Source organism: Ixodes scapularis, unplaced genomic scaffold, assembly GCF_016920785.2.
Source record: "Ixodes scapularis isolate PalLabHiFi unplaced genomic scaffold, ASM1692078v2 PGA_scaffold12__126_contigs__length_90152505, whole genome shotgun sequence".
NCBI lineage: Eukaryota > Metazoa > Arthropoda > Arachnida > Ixodida > Ixodidae > Ixodes > Ixodes scapularis.
In genome coordinates, this window is record NW_024609838.1 from 27,415,612 (window position 1) to 27,431,669 (window position 16,058).

Below are 16,058 nucleotides of genomic sequence, written 5' to 3' on the forward strand. Positions count from 1 at the left end.
CGCCACTCGTTTTCAACCCGAGTCGAGCCGAGTTCGCGGCGAAAGGCTCGCGCTGCCCCCGTGTCCAATATAACAGCCTCCTATATACTGGCAAAGCCTGGCAGATCGTCACGAGATGCGGCCGCCGAAATGGAAAAGGGGGAGCGGCAGACAACGGGTGAGAGGACAGCCACGTGACTGGCGCCCCGCTGCGGCGAGACGCCGAAACACACTTCTCCGGAGCGAACAAGTGTGTTTCGGAACCTCACCGCTGCAAAAGCTGTGCGCTGACGTCAAGGTTCCCCGAGAAACGGCTCTTTGATGCTCTGTCCTACCAGATCCTTGCGCTCCAAATCTACGACCGGACACTCTATGGCTCCGTCGTCGAACTGCCAGGCTTTGTGAGTATAGAGAAGGCTATACTAAAACAAATCTTTGTATTTTTTTATTTTTTTATTTTTTTATTTTTTTTTTTTTTTTTTTTTTTTTTGGGGGGGGGGGGGGGTATCTGCTAGGTTTTGGGAGAGCTGTGATTTGAACTATAGGAACGTAATGCGAAGTTGAGGTCGGCCCTCTTTGGGATTATTTGACAAATTGAGTGGTGAACTCTGAACTGTAATAGCTGTTGCACGGGGGCCGTGCAGACGCAAAAAAAAAAAAAAAAGGTCACATCGGGTGTTTCTGCTCGTATTGTCCGCGGGGTACACAACTGTACAGGAACGGGTTGCTGCGACTACAACTTCCCTTCTGTTAATAACATGTTTTTGTTTGTGTTCAAAGGTGGCCTCTGCAAAAGAGAACCCGTCACCGGGCCCAGAACTCGTCAATAAAGTACGTAAATTCCTGGAGTTCTTATTTTTTATTGTTATTTTTTTTACTAGAATTATTTCTTGCCTAAGAAACGTTTGCTTGCGGATGTGACTTCCTCCTCAAGGGTTTTAACGCGAGAACCAGAACGAACACCCGTCCACGATGGAGAGACAAAAAAGTTAGAATTATGGGGCGCGAGATCAGACCGGGATCTTACTGTATACTCGGTGTATGTGTTCAGAAAACAAGACCACCGCAGACTCCATATATTTGTGGTAAGCTAGGTACACGCGCACCTATACGAGGTGTGGTGAAGAGTTGCGGGACTGATGTTGTACCATAAAAAGAGAAGGCAGCACGGTGATACGCGCGCAGCAGTCAAAGGTAGGGACCTTATTCTTGCCTCGTTATACCATAGGGCGTCGCTGTGCGAACATTTGGCGCTGCGCTACACGAGTTTGCTGGGCCACGTGCACGGGCACAATGGCGATTTCACCATACACTGCAAACCAGAGCGAGAGCGAACATCAGTTGTGCGTCAAACTCGGCAAATATAAAACAGAGACCTTTGAAACGATTCAACAGGCTCGTGTCAAAAAGCAGCGAATTTTGCAAAGTGTTTTAAGGAGCACTCGTGCTTCAGAAAGACGAAAAGCGGTGAGGCGACCTTGTTCGACCTCTCCTTGACTTCAGTGACGTTCTGTCATTCTTGAGGCTCGAGTGTCACTGAAAACACCTCGCACACCTCACTGCTTTTCCACCCATAAGCCTTCTAAATCACTTCAGAGGTCTCCGTTCCCGATTTGCCGGGTATGACGTAAAATTGATTTTGCTCTCGCTTCGGTTCGCAGTCTATGGAGAGATCGCCATTGTGCGCGTGCACGTGTTCACAAAAACTCGTGTCCTTTTTCTCTACGCGAGGTTGCTGTCCTCGCTGAGCTCGCCTTAGGACACCTACGTTAGTTACCATTTGACAGATGTACCGCCCCTGTCAAACTCCCAGCCTGACACATGTCCTCGGAACAGAGCGCAGCTCCAGATGTGCACAGAGCGACGCCCTGTGGTGTAACGAGGCACGAAGGTTCCCTCCTTCGACTGCTGCGCGCGCCTTACTGTGCTGCCCTCTCTCTTTACGTGACAAAATCAGTCCCGTAACTTTTTGATCCCACCTCTAAGAACATTCCAAAAATCGCATTCTACCAATACCCCCTAGAAGACAAGCATCACTGTCTGTTCCTGTTTAACACAGAATGTGTTTTACCAGGCGAATTAGATGAAAAAAACCGATGTTTCGAGCCAAATATAAAGTATATAAGCCCAAGGAACCCATTTTCTTACCTTAGCATCGGGGCTATCACGAGACATCATGACGCAATGTTACATCCTTACATCACGTCATATCATGACGTCATGTGCCACCATGATAAAATGTGACAGGATGACGTTACGCGGTACCCTGACGTGATGTGACGCCGCGACGTTACGGGACATCCTGACGTCACGTGAAATCTGTCACATGACGTTATCCTGACACACTGACGTAAAGAGAAGCATTGACGTCATGTAATGTCATGCGTTGACGTCTTGTGACGTCAGTCATTTGACCTTATAATAAGCAAAATAATGAAATGATCATTATTATTATCATTATTATTATCATCATTCATATCATCATCAACGGCATTATTATGATTATTATCATTATCGTCATTATTAATATTATTATTATTACTAACTTACGGCGGATGTTCTTTCACCCATTAAAGTAAAAGATATCTTGTGGACGCAATTTCGTCAACACCAAAAAGATAAAGAGTTAAAAGTAGAATATCAAAGTAAACGAAATTGCGTCAATTCACTTGTTCGGTGTAAGACGCGCCAACACATCCAGGAATCATTTCATAAGTCACGTTTTGATATGTCGAAAACACGGGCTCTAATACATGATGTGAAGGGATCTGCTTCCAAGCCATCCCTCGATGACGTTATCCTAAAAAAAAATTGGGTCTGATTCGAAATCAATTGCCGGAAGCTTCAATCGATTTTTGCTTCGGTCTCGGGCATTTCACGTGATGAGAGTGTCATTCCCACTAATCTTGAACATCTCTCTGAGCACTCGGCGTTTCTACCTGATATGTCTCTCGAAGATCTTCGTATGTTGCTACGCAGTTTCAAGCTGAACAAGGCGCCAGGGGCGGATGGCATCCATTTGTGCGACTTCCCCTATAAAAATGGTTAACGCTATTTGAAGTATTATCACCATATGGTGGTTGGTGTCTATAAGCAGTTCATCATCTGGCTATATAGATGGTAATCGTCGTTTAGTCGTCATCCGTTCAACCTTCGTAGCTTTTTTGCCACCGTCAACGCTTCGCCATTCTATAGGCCACCGCCAATGTATCGCTATCCTGGTGCCGTAGTAACGTCAATCGGCTGTTGGAGGAGATAAAAATACTATAAATTTCATAACCTTTCGATCGCTTACAATAGCCAATTGGTGTTAGCATGGCAACAGGATAGCTATACACTGGCCAAAGCCTATACAATGGCGAGAAGTTGACGGTGCCGAAAAAGCTACGAAGGTCGATCGGATGACGTCTAAACGACGATTCCAATCTATAGCCAGTTGATCAACTGCTTTTAGACACCAATCATTATTTGGCGTTAATACATAGTTCAAATTGCGTTAACCATTCTTATAAAGGTAAATTGTAAGGACAAGGGGTTATTCCTTATGGCCCGAAAAGCGTCATGATCGAATCACTCTACAAAGGTGGAAAGCGTAATATAGTTGAAAGTTATAGGCCAATTTCCATTCTCCCATGCTTAGCCCTGATTCTGGAAAGATACATCCTAAGAACAATGACCTCCTTTCTTGATAGGCTTGATCTTTTGTTTTCGTTTCAGTATGGGTTTATCGCGGGGCGTGGCTCCGATTGTTTACTTGAAGGACTTGTAGTCACGTTGAATTTCTCTTTGGAGAACAAAAAATTGGCATGCGCACTGTTCTTAGATGTGGCAACGTTTGACTCTTATCTCGCATAAAATATTGTTGACGAAAATATTCGCCTACGGTTTTCGAGGCCCCTTTTCAAGGTCAATTAAAAGTTTTTTTTGTTTTTTTTTTTATTATTAAGTTGTACGCAACAAGTTTCCATTTGTAATACCCGAAGTGCTGCAGTGAATTTGAAGGCCGGAGTTACTCGGGGTTCTGGGTAGTCGTCACTTTTATTTAATATGCGTGTAAATGATATTGCGAAAATATGTTCTAGATGTGAGTTATATCAGTACTCTGATGATACCCTATTAGTGCTACATCACATAAACTTGCACAGCGCAGTGATTTCTTTGCAATCTACAGGTACCAATGTATTGAACTGGTTTATTCGAATCTCATCAAAAGTAACACAAAGAACACAAACTTTGTATGTTTCAGTAATCCTTTGAAAAATAAATGTCTGGATATTCCATTTTCGCTTCGTCGAATTGTGGTGATTGTTGTTGTACAGCCATTCAGTATGTTAATGTAATCAAATACTAAAGTATACTTTCTGTTAGTGATCTAGCTTGGAAATCCCACCCTACGTACATTGCTAAACAACTGCGTAGTGCATCCTGCCTTTTGTAGTCCACGAAAACGCTTCCGCCTTTCTCAGTACGAAGAATGGTTGTCAATGCCTTGGCATATTGTGTACCGCGTTATGAATTCACTGTACGCGCACATTGTTCGCAAATGTGGCAAACTAGAATTGACAATATACTAAAAGGAATTTTACGTGGAGTTGCGTACACCACCGATAATGCACCAAACGATGGTTTTTCTACCCTTTTTGAAATAGGTGCGATAACGAAACACTATTGGGTTAGCTTTTTTAAAACCGATTGCATGGTTCAGCGCTCGCTAAAAAACGGCGAGAGTTTTTCAGTACCTCGAGTGTATACCATATATGAAAAAAGAATGCGGCCCTTTTATGTTCCTGATATTTTTAATATACTACCAGAGCCGTTTCTTGGGCTGGACTCCAAACGACAGCTGAAAGAGAGCTTGCAAACATTGTTCTAAACCTCTTTGCTTTATGAACTCTTACTGACGTTCTTCTGCTATGAATGTTTGTTCGGTGTATATGTTTGCATCTTACGTGTGTCGTGCGTACAGCGGTTACAGCAAGTTTTCTGCTATGCTAAGTTGTGCTTTGCCTACTCGTACTTTCTGTCAGCAACACAAACGAGCTTTTACTTCCGCAATTAAATTTGACTATAGTACCGTTTGTAACATCGTGCGCTTTTTAAGGTTCTCTTTTTTTATGATTTTTGTGCACTTGTGTTGTTTTCTTCTTTCTCTCTGGTGTGTTGTGTGGGGTTCGCACGTTTCTCTTGTGTAATTCAGATATTTTGCGCGGCTTCTTCATTTTCCAAACCCACTGTTCCTTGTCAATGTCATCCCTATTTGTAATCATATTATGCTTCCCTATTGAAAAATCTCATTCGTATGAGAAATTTCTGTGTCCAATAATCATATATGAATCATACAAGATATATAAGAACACGCAAGAACCATAATAAGAACTATATAAGATATATAAGAACATATAAGAACCATATAAAAACTCGTGAGAAGTTTCTTTTGAGTTTCTATATGTGGTTCTTATATGTTCCTATATATATTATATAGTTCTTACATGGTTTTATGTGTTCTTATACATTTTGCATGATTCATATCTGTTTATTGGACACAAGAAATTTCTCATACAAAATGGCTTTTTTCATTAGGGTTACTTAATGCAATGGCGGGGTAAAAGTCCCACAAGCAATTAGAGGCTTTCACGGACCCGTAAAACCTTTTCGACTCTTAACATGCACCAATAAGTTATCATCAGCAGCAGCAGCAGCTGCTGCATTATCATCATCACCATCATTATTTCTTTTTTTTTTTTTTTGCAGTTGAGGAAGCAAGGAGTAGATGTGGACGACATGACGGAATTCATCAAAGCGGTAAGATAATTAATCCAGAAAAATACACGTGCTCACATAATTTGAGCAGATGCATTCTAATGGCAAATATATTTTTCTCTTTAGGATTAAAATAAGAAATCATTTTGCTAAAACAGTTTTCTGCAGGTTCAAAACATATGCAACGGTTGCGTTCCCGGCTAAAACGACAGAAACAACCATAACACTTCGATCGTGACCCGTGATTGCTTCGCAAAGTTACCCCATGCATCGTTTGCCACGCCGCATACGGCGAACATTTGCCCCGGTGACTTTGTCGTGGTTATTTCTTCGTGTTGGTGACAATAATTGTCGCATACATTGAAGGGACGCTCACCTATTCTTAATTATATTTAGTTATGTGTTTATTTATTTAGTAACACTATCAATCATTCAAGATCCAGACAGGTGTGGAGATACGTACATAAGACACACAAAAACATCTACCATACATCTATTTTTCATCGGGTTAAAAGTTGCATCACACTGACTGTTAAAAATTATACAACAAGTGCAGGGGATCAACGAGCTCGCCAGGCGCGCATGGTGGTAACAGTGCGCATTTAATGTGGTGAAGTGAGGCCCTCCACAGACGACTTGACAGACTCCTGTAGCTTGTTCCACTCCTCTATTGCACGCGGAAATAAAGAGTAGTTAAATACATTATTTTTACTTTGATAAGGTCCAACTGCCTTGTGATTTGTTCTCCTATACAGATGAAAGGAAGATTGCTTTCTGTAGCCTTGAGTTTTAAAGGGTTGTTCTATGATTAAATTTAAAAAAATACTATATAAAACATTTCTCATCAAGCTCTTATTTCGCGTTTTCACCCAGCCTAAGTAAGTGCGCCGATTTAACATAACACACATCACTCCAACAGTGACTGAACGATTAGGTGGTCGCACTCATCGACATCGAGATTAGGCCTAAGTGTCTTTTCTTTACAGGTTTAGTCCTGTGACGTCATACTCCAGGAGTGGCATATTCAACACTTTGGTCCCTTTACCTCATCAGATACTTACAATGGGAAATCGTGGATACTCGACTCATTCGCGTAAGACGGAACTATTTGGGGGACACCACTACGACAGATGGCGTTAGCTTGAGAGACAACAACTTGCTGCGTAAGAAGTCCTTCTGTTCGGGCGGTGTGCCCAGCATAGCCAGTAATCTGTCGTATAAGACAGATTACTGGCTATGCTGGGCACACCCCAATTAATTGGGGTGGAAGGTAAAGCAAGACAAATATACCTCCACTGAATACAAGCACCCCAAAGTCTCTAGGTTATTGATGGAGATGAATGGATACATACAGACAAACCCTTTAAATCGGGTGACTTCTTGCGCCACCTAGTGAGTATCACCGCATCTGGTAGCGCCATCTCTTGGCCTGGCGTCCGGAGCAAAGTTCTGTCTCCTCTGGGGCCTTTTGGGTTTTCATTTTTATCTATACACTGCTAACTTCCTTTTGGAGGTAGTGGCAGAAGGCGTAACAACTAGTTCATGCTCAAGAACTTATTACATAGACGAAATACATGTTAGGAACTCAACAAGAATACGCTTGGAAATGCAACAATAAAAGCAAAACACTACAATAAAAACGCAAAAATAATAACGTTTCACGAACAACTCTTCAGTACACTTAAAAATATCTCGGCTGATGACGAATTAACATGCACTTGAGTAAGGCTATTCCACTCTTCAGTACTTCGTGGGAAAAAAAATAAAATTTGTTAAGAATTACAATGACAAAGCTACAGAACCTACACCCAGTTTACGCGTAGCACAAACCACTCGGGGAGTTAAATACCTTGACGCGTCAATGTTAAAATCACCTCTTAGCAAGGAGTATAAGTATTTGAGCCTTTGCTCTGCGACGCCGAGTGGATAAAAACTCAACCTGAGCCATCTCATAGAGTGGCGTAACAGATTCGTTTCTTTTATACTGGTTGTATATAAATCGTAAAGCGAATCGTTGCACTTTTTTCTAATTTGTCAATGTTTAATGCCGTACAAGGGTCCCAAACCTGAGAGGCATAATCAAGGACAGGCCTAACGAAGGTTTTGTGTGCAATGAGTTTCCAAACGAGGAGTTTTTTAGATTGCGCTTTAAGTACCAAAGTTTACCATATACTTTACGAACAACAAAGTCAACATGAATACCACTTCAAATCAGTCGAAAAATCACACCTAAATATTTGTACGCGGAGACACTTTGCAAAGGGTTGTTATTAATACGATAGGAGAAACTGGGCGGCAAAGGTTTCCTAGAGAATGTCATTACACACTTCCAACATTGAGGGGCAATTGCCAAGTCATGCACCACTCTGACAGCCTTTCCAGAGCGCAGTTAAGTAATCATTGATCGTTAATGTTTTTAACCTTGCCAACGAAGGTGCAATCGTCTGCATAAAAGTGCATGTCAACGCCAACACACTTTTCAACGTCATTAATAAATATGAGAAATAAAAGTGGTCTCAAGGCGTGGAGCCATGGGGGACACCTGGCAAAAAATCTGCTGGATCAGAATAAGCTCCGGCCAGCTAGACGAAAAACCGACAAGTACTTAAATCATCTTCAAGCCAAGAGGTGATCTTCGCGTTATCTAGGATGCGCGCAAGTTTTAGCGGAAGTTTAGGATGAGACATCCGGTCGAACGCTTTCGAATAATCAATGAAGATAACGAAAACTCGCCCCTGTCGGTCCAGTACCTTAGTAATGTCGTGCGTCGTTTCTATTAATTTCTACGCAATTAAGAGGCCGCGCCAAAAACCATGTTGGCCACGGAAAGAAAAAATTTATCAGTTTTAAGAAAAAACAAAATTAGCGATATGTATTAGGGTGACCAGCATTCACCAGTAATGGAGAACTTGATCTTACTTCCCACTTTATCATTCTCTGTTTCTCTGGCCGAGCGCCTCGACAGCGCGTGACAGGAAAGTGCGCAAGTCCAAGTAATTTCGCGAACGAAATTCATCACGCGCAAAATCACGACTATCTGGATTTCACGACAGTTGTAAATCAGGTATTCACCCAGCTCAAGAACGCATCGTAAAACGATATTCTTAGCAAATCGAAAACAAAAACAGAGCTGTCTTCAAAGACTTTACGGGGGAAATATACCTCGCTCTGTGAAAATCCAATGACCATGGCGCAGATAGGTTTTGCGTAGTTCCAACGGCCGGACGCACCGCATTCTCGGCGCTTTTCTCTTTGAATAAGCACTTTTCAATAGTTCATCGAGCAACATTGGCGGTCTCGCCATTGCTTGGACACGAAGCGCGTGATTGGATCCGAGTCATCGCCGAACTCTGACGCCACACTCGTTTTCGATGCGAGCTGCAGCCGAGTTCGCGCTGAAAGTTGACGCAACCCTCGTGTCCAACACGTGCTCAAAGCACGTGATCAAGCAATGACGGACACGCGTTGGCGCGAACATTTAGAAAAAGGGCCTATTGGAAGGGGTGGCCCGCGCCATCTATTGTCGGGGATTTCTCTACAGCACCCGTCGAGACAGCCGTTTCCGTTATCTCGGCGAACCCGGTGTCTCGGTACGCCGGCGATAACGCTCTGCTTCCGAACACGGACAGCGCGCTGTGGATGCTTTCGCTAGGTCGTGAGACGCCGACACCGCCAGGGGAGGATTTGGCGCTGTAGGATTTGGCGCTGTATCGAATTTTTTTTATCGTGCTTTTTACAAATCCAGCTGGGTAGCCATTCTTCCGCAGGTCTTGTTTTATCGTTTCGATCTCTTTTCGAAGGGTCTCCTCTGATGTGCAGACCGTGATCGCCCTTCGAAAAGAGATCGAAACGATAAAACGAGACCTGCGGAAGAATGGCTACCCAGCTGGATTTGTAAAAAGCACGATCAAAAAAATTCGACGCACCCCTTCAATCCAAGACGCCCCCCCTCCCTCCACCCGCGTGTGTGTACCCTACATCAAGGGCACAAGCGAGGTTCTCGCCCGAGTACTGCGACAGTACGGCATAGCGGTATCACACAAGCCAGTCTCGACCATCGGCGGCCTTCTCCCCCTGCCAAAGGATCGCCCCCCGAGGGAGAGGGCACAGGGACTGGTTTATAAAATTCCCTGCGGTGACTGCCCCGCGTCGTACGTTGGGGAAACGAAAAACTATCCAGAGCGCCTGCGGCGCCACCGCTACGACATCGCGAAGAAAAATGTGGAGGGAAGCGCGCTGGCCGAACACGTCGAGAAGACGAACCACTCCATCGACCTTGACAACAGCTCCATCCTCGGAACGGAGAAAAACTGGCGGAGGCGCCTCCTGTTGGAGTCGTGGCACATTCAATGCACACGTGGCAACATAAACCGGTCGACGGGGACCCTTCCCAGCAGCTACGTTTCGGGGTTAAGAGGGATAATCCGGAAAACACCCGGGGGTGTTCGGGTTCGTGGCCAGGCCGTTCCTAGGGACAAAAACAGTCACCCGTGATCAAGGGACCGAGTTGGTTCCGAAACGTCGGGATTTTTGCTTTTTAATAAAGCTTGGTTAGAGTTTCTAAGTTGAAGATTTATTAACCATTCCTAACCAGACGGATGTCCGTCGAAAATGGTTACATTTAAGTATTCTTCTTTTCACTTTTCTATGTTCTTCGACGGCACTAACCAGGCTTTATTTCTGTTGCAGTTGAAGTTCTGCGATCCTAAAAAAGCCAGCGTTGCCGACAAGAAAAAAGATGTGAGACACACCTTTGTTTTCTATTTCTTTTTTTACGAAAGTGTTACTGTTTCACCACAGCGCTATCGAGAAGCCAGTACCGACTATACACCAACTCAATACTTTGACGTCATGCCACTGTGGTGGCGCTGCTGTCTACACTGCGCATGCGCGTACGCCTCATAGCAAAAAAAAATGTAATACCAAAAGATGCTTGCTCCTTTTTCTTTTCTTTTTTTACTTTTTTTTCAGATGGAAAAGCTTCGCGACACCCTGGCAGATGCCTGGACGTACCTTAAATACGTAAGTGTGTATCGTCTTATGTGTTTTGAATACGCCGCGGCAGACACACCTTACGCGAATAGTCCACTCTAATTATGCTAGAATCGTTAACCGTTAAGGCTGTTTGCACAGAGTGTTTTGGCTAACTTCTGAATAAAAAAAAATTTAAAATAAAAAAGTTGGAGTACGCCGCACTCGTCGAATCGTACGCAGTATATTGTTCCCAGTCCTAATTGGGGAAGTCGAGATATACTTTATCGATGCGACAAACGAGCTCATTAACGCGGGCTAATTGGCTTGCTTTATAAATGATAATTTGTGCGCAAACATTCGAACACAAAGTTGCAGTGCTTAGAAACGTCGCGTCGTGTCGTTTCCATCAAGGTAAACTTTACGGGTCTAACGTTTTCTAGCTTTACCGAAAGTGTGCCAGTTTTAGAAAAAATCATGTGACTAATCGTTAGCGGTCTGCGATGTAAGCGCAACTAGTCGCGTGGATTTTTTCTCTTAATCTCGCACGCTTTCGTTTAAGCTCGAAAAAAAAAAATGGAACACGAAGGATATGTAGCTTGCCGAAAATGACACGCTGAGATGTTTTCAATCACGCTCCACGACGTTTATATTTGAAGTTTCACGTACAAATTTATATTTAACAAATTGGTAATTAATCTGCGTTAATTAGCCAGTTTAATACATCGCAAAAATACAGGATGTCTGAAAGGCCGAGCCTCGATCTAAAATGAGCCGCAAAAATCGTTCAGCCTTTTTACTCTCGTGAAGAAGGAAGACTAGCGGAGCTGTACTCGATACACTGTGTGCTTCTTATTCGTCGTCGTCTGTTTTTCGCGCCGTTTCCTACGATGAATTCCCACCAACGCGCCCAGCTATCCATTCTTCTATTATAGCTGGAAAGGTTGGCGCCATCTACGAGCGACGGCGGAAACCATACTGGTTGTGTGTTTGCCGCCGTCGCTTATAGATGGCGGTAGCTGTCCAGGCAGGTTTGTGTCGAGATACCGGACACGATCCTGGGGAACCTAGCCCTTAAAAGCTCCGCTGTAAAGATCGGCGCTTGCACGTAGCAATTTAAACTCTTCGTCAAAGGTGTATTTCAAAAGGGGTTTTACCTTGAAAAATTATAAGGCGTGGCTCTCTTTCTATTAAAAAACAGGGGCAAAAAGCTTGCAAGGGTCAGCAGCGGAGGGCGACGCAGACGACCGAGTTGAGTGGAGGGGCGGGTTTGGCGCAAGTATTGATAGATGGCGCGCATTCAGCCTCGGCGGCTGGCCGTAGCACCGGCTTTCCTGCACGGCCTGGATGCTTTGCTCGTCACATAACTTAACGCGCGGCCTCACATAACTTGTGAGGCCGCGCGTGTAGACAACACTCGCGGCGCTGCAGTCGACAGGACAGCAGAAAATCGCTGCAGTCTGCACGTACCACCACATGTGCGCGTGCACAGGGTGCACGCGCACAAGTATTACGTATCATACTGATCCTACTGCCGATGCCCCGGTGTCGACACCTATCGCGATCTACACCCCACGCGTCACACGAGACGCCCAACACTACTCCGTATTCTAGTACACTGTAGTGAAACGTGGCCATCCGCGCCATTACGCAGCAGACGAACTAAGGGAGAGGAAGAACGACATTCATGCTTTCGAATTCACAACTCATAAAAAGTGCTTTAGCGTCCTCAGAAATGTTTTTTTTTTTTTTGCTTCAAGTTTTGCTATTATTGTCCGCATTTATTTTTAAACCGAAGGTGCACTGCAAAAATATTATGTTCATCTTAATAGATCGACGGCAGTCTCTTTATTTTTTAAGAGCAAGCCGGAATAAGGGGGTAGCGCGATCTATCAATACGTGCGCCAGTCGACTCGGACTCTGCGTCGCCGTCCACCGTTTACACTGGCAAGAGCTTTGGCCCAATATTTTTTAACAAGGTAAATCCTACCTGTAAAATACACCTTCGACGAAAGATTTAGATTGCTACGTTCAGGCGCCGATTTTAAGGCCAATTTTAGATCGAGCCTCAGCAGTTCAGACACCATATACATTTACTTCCTCAATAAGATTGTGAAGAATACTGCATTGGTTCGACACAAGTAACATTAAACCAGCTTTTTTTTTTTTTTTTTGAAGTTCACACACAGGTTAGTTGAAACCAGGCATGTATGCACGAAACCGAAAGTAAAGGAACTAAATACCGGTATTCCCTACTCACCTCAAAAAACAACCAAGTGCGTTTTACTCGTTACTGCGATTCCGAAGGAACGCGTTTCATGAGTTTGAAAGTAACGCAATATTTTCTCGTCGATCTTAATATGTCGTTTTCAGAAGTCGTAGCCGCTTCCAATATTTGTCGTCGTTAATGATTCCTCGCTTTTTAACGCGTTCATTCGGGGTATAACTGCGACAACACTGACATACCTTGTGCACATGTTGTTGTTGTTTTTTTTTTTTTTTTGTGGTCTATCTAACGTTCTCTCATCGTGAAAATTACAGGCGAGAGTGTAGGCAAGAACTCTAGGGTGACTACTTGCGTTGTATTTGCATGTTCCCACCCAGAAGTAACTGAATACCGTCGCTCGTTAATTCATCAAAAAGTAACGAAAAGAGGCTGGTCGTCCAATTTTTTAAAAAGTAACCAGGTCGATACTTTATTACCCCCCAAAAATAGTAAAGTACAACTAACGCGTTAAGTATAAGTCTGGCTGAAACACCGTTTACTTTCAAGGAGTAAATATACTATCTTTTTTTTTCTCATATCAACGCTTTTATTGTCATATTGAATGCATCAGCTTACCCGTGCCTATCAAAATTCGTGTGTATTCGAGATATTTAAAATATGCGTAACACTATACATCTAATGTACCTTCAAAGCCTTAGTTCGGTACACTTTATTTGTGAGGTTTGTAATAATTTGAGCATCATTGAAACTGGCACTTTTAGAGCTGACTTTGATTTGTTCAGACGCGTCTTAATAAATATACCAAGAGTTCGGACGAAGAAAGACACAACAACAACGTGTGTTTTTATTGTTATTATTATTATTTACATTAAATGAGCTACGCATCGCAAAACTACGCACTGCATCTCCTTGAGGACGTAAAGCCAGTGGTGGTGATAGAACAATAAATTTTGAGAACATGACGTTATCTGGATCAAAAATAAAAGAGAAAGAATAAATTTCTTTATGAGCCCCCGTCCACCTGAGCCAAACACCTCTAAAAAAAAAGACAGGGTGGAAATCTGTAGCATTTATTTCAGAGGGTCCCGCCTCCTCAAACCAAGCTGCTACCTAACGTCTGCACAGAACGGCGATCTTGATGGTGTGGAATGCACTTTGCGGAAGCACTGTGGAAGCATTAACATATACCCCGTAGTAAACTCGTTAGCGCTCTCCACCAATTGACATTCAGGACTAAGTAACTCCACGAGCGAGCCATCCTGCCGCGAAGTGACGCTGTTTCCTAGAGGCCAATGACGTGGCGGCATTCCAACGGAACTTCACAAACTGCCAACAGGCGCCATCTTGAAATCTATTGATTCGTTTGAAAATTAGTTTTCTTGGTTTTTCTGCCGGCAGCCCTGAAACAAGTCTAGGCTAGTGTTTTCCGGGCTGCCTACACACAACATAGACCACATCTAAAAAAAGATACTAATAAGTGCAAACATTTCGTTTCCGTACCCCTTTAATAGACCCATTTTCTAACCATTTTCACTATTGGGGCGCCATCTAGTAGCAGCTGTGCCAATTATCCGAGTGCGTCACTGTCTGGGCGCGTCCTCCCAATGGACACGAGCGGTCAGCGTTAGAGTTCGGTGTGAACTCAGACCCAATCACACGCCCAGAAATGGCAACCGTGCCAACGCTGCTCGATGGACTTTTGAAAAGGGATCTATTGCGATAACAGCAGCCTGCTCCGTTTTAACGGCTTTAATGCTTGGTACTGCTCCTCGGAATTAAACCCGAACTATTCTTGATCCATTACGCAATACATTAATTATGTACGTTTCTTTGTGTTTTTTACTGTCGTCGCTTAGGCGGAGAAAAAGATGCCAGAGTACACCAAAACGCCTGAATACATACAAAAGGTAAGCAGGATAAAAATAAATTAAAAGACCATTAGGACGTGTGCGACTTCAAAGCGTTGCTGTGGACGAAGTTCGCGATTTGCCAAACTTTGCGCGGAAAGCAAGTCGTCTGCTTCTTGCCCAGGGGTTGCGTTTACGTCTGAACGACGTTGAGTTATGATCGTCTTTGATTCTAGGACAGTCGGTACACCTCAGAGCAAGCTGCCTTGAGATCTACCTACTATCCTTCAATCAGTACCAATCAGAGCTCGGCACTCTGACTTCACCACAACCCCTGCAAAAGAAGCAGACGAACTTACATTCCGCACAGTTTTCTGTGTATACTGATAATGCTAACCCAATAGCCGATTCATGGCGAGGCAAATCCTGACAATCACGGCGAGGCAGAGGCAAATCCTACCAATCACGCCGAGGCCAATCCTGGTTGTGACGTCAGGAGTGGAAACCAGGAGAGGGCGCCACCAAAACATATCGGCGCTGATGGTCATCGACAGCCTAAAAAACTGCCTAGTGAAAGTTAGGGGCAGAAAATTGGCTTAGAAGGGCGGAAGAAATCATGTATGTCTGTCTTTTTGAACTTGGCTAGGTGGCGCTAGCTACCGCCCGTTACAAACGGTATAGCCATTAATATCCATCCATCCATCCAGTGCGTACCCAAGCCTCGTGCATCTCATTAGCGCCCCGCAGCAAATCGGATTGGGGAAGGGAGGTGAAATGTGAGAGGCCGTGACCTGACGTCCCGCGACCTATACACCCAATTCAGGTTCCCCGCTAAACTTGGCGGAAATTTTGATGTCACGTGACCGAATAAATTTAGCTGGGAAACTAAATATCAGTTTAGTTCCCGTGACGCCAGGTCACGTGACATCAGACTTTACGAACTTAATGTGTTGAATTGAGATATCAGTGGGTGTATCTTAGATTATCTTCATGTTATTTTATCAAGATGTACGCGTTTCGAACGCCAAAAGCATTCTTTCTTCCTCCGACAACCAAATCTCGTAATAACGACGTGACAATTAGCATATAATTACGCATATAACTTGGCCTTTCCCTCTTTCTTCAGGTGGATAAGATGACTCGCAAGGCGGACAAAATCGTAGATATGCTAAGTGTAAGTTCCTTCGATCTTAAACTACGTAACATCTACAACTGATCTAATGTGGCAAAAAGAGAAAAACAAAAAGTCTGTACAGACCCCTTTTAAAATACTG

The 16,058-nt window shown here is 43.8% G+C and overlaps 1 long non-coding RNA gene across 1 annotated transcript; it reads left to right on the forward strand.

Annotated features, from left to right (window-relative positions):
• The first annotated feature begins 780 nt into the window (after positions 1–780).
• On the forward strand, positions 781–14,846 carry LOC120850208. Its single transcript, XR_005718082.2, has 5 exons — positions 781–810; positions 5,731–5,781; positions 10,429–10,479; positions 10,711–10,761; positions 14,794–14,846. It is a non-coding gene; the product is annotated as an uncharacterized LOC120850208 (long non-coding RNA).
• The last annotated feature ends 1,212 nt before the right edge of the window (positions 14,847–16,058 follow it).